This window comes from Sinocyclocheilus rhinocerous, unplaced genomic scaffold (genome assembly GCF_001515625.1).
Source record: "Sinocyclocheilus rhinocerous isolate Xijiao unplaced genomic scaffold, SAMN03320098_v1.1 scaffold697, whole genome shotgun sequence".
NCBI classification, from domain to species: Eukaryota; Metazoa; Chordata; class Actinopteri; order Cypriniformes; family Cyprinidae; genus Sinocyclocheilus; species Sinocyclocheilus rhinocerous.
In genome coordinates this window covers 1,439,988-1,444,307 of record NW_015664033.1, presented here as the reverse complement: position 1 = coordinate 1,444,307, position 4,320 = coordinate 1,439,988, and the positions used below count along the sequence as shown (strand labels likewise).

At 39.1% G+C, this 4,320-nt stretch overlaps 1 protein-coding gene across 1 annotated transcript in view; it reads right to left on the bottom strand.

Annotated features, from left to right (window-relative positions):
* The window catches only part of LOC107729507 (serine-rich adhesin for platelets-like), a 19,236-nt gene extending 18,082 nt beyond the window's left edge, over positions 1–1,154 (bottom strand). Inside the window, exon 1 of the mRNA XM_016540046.1 lies at positions 853–1,154. The gene's annotated coding sequence lies outside the window, so the exon portion shown is untranslated. The remainder of the gene's footprint in view (positions 1–852) is intronic.
* Between the last annotated feature and the right edge of the window lie 3,166 nt (positions 1,155–4,320).

Below are 4,320 nucleotides of genomic sequence, written 5' to 3'. Positions count from 1 at the left end.
TTCCCCTCAGGCTGGGGGGGGGGGTCTTTTTTCCCTTTCTCTTTGTTATTGTTATTAAACACATGGTGTTCATTGTAGTTGCTTTAGAGACGATTTAGGGACGTTGCTGTACATTGCATTGCATTGCATAGTGCCTGTTTGGTATTGTGTACTGTATCCCTTATGATTATTGCTGCTGTTTTGCCAGCAAATATCCTCCTCTCGGGGATTAATAAACGTATAATCCTTCTCTCCATTGACAGGTCAAGAGTCGCTCTACAAGGCAGCTATTCAGTCAGAAAACACTTCAGCACTTGAGTTGTAATCGAGTTCGAGTGACAGTACGCGAGCGTGCAAATAAGAGCTAGAAAATAAGAAAGCGTGTAAACACCAGCTCAGAGAGACCTCCGTGCTAGTCCAGAGATCACAGCGGCGAAAAATAAATAAATAAATACAGTATACAAGGACACTCAAAGGGTTAATAAATTAAGATTACAGTCAATATTACATGCCGCATGGTCTCGCAGAGACAGATACATCTGTCGTCAAGCAGCTATGATCGCGCCAATTAGTCGTTATTAAACAACACACCTGACTGGAGGTCAAAGGATAATTGATTTTGCCAATTCATAACAGCTGGTTATTAATGTTCAGAGCCGCGAGGGGCCATACATCACTGTCAGAGGAGCGTTAACGGACTTCAGCCCAAACCACTGAGGTCCGGTTAACGTTAGCTCACTGGACAACACAAGCTGACCATCGCGGTCCAAACTGACACTTTAAACATGATATATTTCACTGTGACTAAAAAATTATTTCCAAAATCGTCGCGAGCATATCTATATTGCATAATAAACAGAGCAGCGCATTTACCTGACGGGCTTTCCTTCAAATTTCTGGTCGATTTGTCCGTAGTGAAATTCGTCTGTAAGCTAGCAGGCTAAGTTAGCTCTTCCTGTTGGCTACGAGCGCTGCTGCCATCTGCTCCTGATATCCCCGTATTCCATGATTTTGGCGTTTCTACTGCGAATATGTGATTTTAAACTGGAAAACTGACATTCGCGTTGAGGTGATTTGGGTATGATACTAGCATTAATTTTTTCTATACTGCGTTTGTTTTCGAATGTAGTAGAAGTCTCGTCCTGGAGGTGAATTCAACCAATCCTTGACATCCTCAGTCGCGCTCCTATTGGCTAGTAAGATGAGTGGCAGGGATCTCGGCGTGATTCCTCTCACCCTATTGGCTGGCTAAGTTACACGGCGTCGAGATTGGCCAATGGGAGTGCAGATATAGGAAATACCTCACGCTTCTACTAATCAGCGGCCGAGGAAGAAGCCCGCTCCCCGCCTCATCTCTTTAACCGTGTCCTGTTGACCTCCTGGAGTTATGCAATATAATAGCAGGCTGTTTGTTAGGCAGAATGCATGTTTAATGGGATTAAGGTTTTCTGTTTATGCTCAGTAGATGTTTAAATATGCATTACTCTCACTGTGTTCTTTGGACTATTGTTTGTAATATTTAAATATCGTTGTTCTGTTTGTTGCGTTGAACATTGTTTAGAAGCAGTAAGCATGGGTTTTAAATCTTTTGTATGTGTTATTTGAGTTCCAGTTTTCAATTAAAATATTTAAGATGGAAAATCTTAAATACCCAAATTAGGATTTCTAATTATTTTAGCCAATGTATGAATAAATTATAACTTTATTTAAATGTCAAATACTCTTCCAAAACCTTTCCCATGGGTTTTCCAGGCCTGGAAATGATGCTTCAATGTAGGTGATGTTTTATCTAATAATTTTCAGCTGTGGTTGATTTTAGTATTTATAATCTTTACACTATACCAGTTGAAAAAAGATTAGTCATCTCTTCAATGCATCAAACATCGTTTACTGAAAGACACCCTACTCAATTTTGGAAAATCTTTCTTATAAAACATTGAGATGCCCAGTTATTAAAAATATAGAATGAACATTGAAACAACCAGTACAAATACACGGTTTTATTTTTGTTTCCAATAGCTGAGAAACAGGATTTATCATTGGAAATCAAATTGCACTGGAAAAATAAAATCTTACAACCATTTTTTAAACCTCCAATTGGTTTGTTTCTCATTATGATACAGTTGAAATAATACACTACAGTGCATTAAGGAAAAACATCCCTGATTGCTTTATAAGAGAAAGGAAGAAAATCACAATCTAAATAGCCTGCTCTCTGTCAGTAAAACAAATAAAAGTACAATTATATATTAATAAACAACAACTCTACTACTAATAAAGTCTTAATCTCAGTGTTGCTGTAAAGCAAATATGATGTGCACAAATATAGCCTTGTTGAGGAGATCAGAGATAATAGAAAGGCCATCAACCAAATGAAATACATCAACTTTTTGCTTTTTTTTTTTAAATAGCACATATACTCGGTTCAAAATCCCCCCCGAAACATATACAAGATCTATCAGAAAAGAGTGATATGATTATATTATGGCATTTATGATAGACTTTGAGACCGACGATCAGATGCCAGATGAGCAATGGCATAGATTTCTCATGTTTTGTTGCCACCGTTATGTTCTGTATATGACAAGTAGCTCTGATGCAAGAAAGCAATACAAGCGTGTAGGAATGCAATCACTACACTTATTACTTTGATTTTTCAGTGCTAGTCTCCTATACTGACCACAAATGTTACGTCAACAAAGACAGACACACCTTGACCTGAAGACCTCAATTATGGGATGTCGTTCTGAGCATCTAAAAGCATAGTTAACTTTTTCCCTCCTCAAAAACTAGTTCACCATATAGGAGTAATAAATATTATCTTTTTCAAAAATTTTTAAATACATTTAAGCTACAAAAATTAAAGGATGACCTGCTTGATTTAAATCATTTTGGATATCACTACTCCGCCTTAAATGACAAAAATATTCATCTCAGAACATATAAAGCAGGGCACTACAGGAACTCAGCGTGTCTTTGAGCCAGCAGAGGACACTAGTGTATTGCTTTGCAGTATTCTTATACCTCACAAACACATTAAAGTGTAATAGTGAATCAGAGATTTGTGAAATGCGCCATCTGCTGGCACCAGTGATTGGAGTTTGTGTGGCAAGCAGAAGAATTCTTAAATCCTAATTACAGTAGCAACTCCTCTGAGATTTAAATGGATCAAACTTTAAATCCTGCCAGGCAATTCAAAACACACAGTTTGAAATGGAGGGAGGGGAATGAAAAGGACAACAGATCTCTAGAGGAAAGGGACAAGTTGAGCTGGCAAAGCAAGATCTGGAGCTGGGTGCGACGTCCAACACTAAAAACCCAGATAATGCTAACTAGTAAAGGGTGGAGGGGGAAAAAAACAAGAACAGACAGACCAATAGGACAGATAAGAGTAATCATGTTTAAGTAATTAAAAAGGTTAATGGAAAAGCATAACTGGAAGGCAAAGGGGAGGCGACTGAGTTGAGAGGAAGCACACAGAGAGAAAGAGGCAGCAAGCAAGTTGGAGACAAACAGAAAATGATTAGGTGCACAATCTCAGTCCTTCTCAGCAAATGTCAACTTTGGTCAACCCTGAAAGACTATTCAGTCCTCTTCAGTCAAAATAGAGAACAAAACCGAGAACAGGACAGATTGACAACAGTAAACACCTGAGGAAGAGAGTCGTAACTTGGGAGAACTGGACACAGTAAGATAGATAGTACAGGATGTTTAAATAAAGTTCTCTTTATTGATAATTGTCTTTCAAAAAAGACACTAAAAAAAGCACACATAGTAAGCAAAGAATTTCAAAGCTTGTTGTTGTGATCCATCTACAAAAAAGTAAAAAGTTCCAACATGATTGTTTGTTTTAAATCACTGGACCTCTAAATGGAAATTATGCACCTGTGACAGTCTCTCTCTACCTCACGCTTTCTCTGCACATCCATTCTCCCTGCATGTGTGTGTGTGTGTGTGTGTGTGTATATACACATGTATCACATTTCACTCAGACTGGCTCTCTAACTAATGCAGGATGTGCAAGTTCTGTGTTTGAAACAATGCAGGGACATAAACAGTGAGGGGGGCTTGACCCACACCTCTCGACCCACCCCCCTTTGACCCCTCTGTCTGTCTCAATCTTCCCCAGAGCCTGGCTGGGCGTTTACACGGAGGCTTCGTCAGAGGCTCCCTGACAGAGAGACAGGTGGAGAGATGGGGGCAATGAGCGGTGGAGGGGGAGGGAAGGATGGGTGGAAAAACAAACACAAAGAGCGTAACAAACATAACCGACGCTCACACACGCAGTCTCATATATAAACACACATTTGTAAAGTTACATGAGGAAAAGAAAAAAAAAAA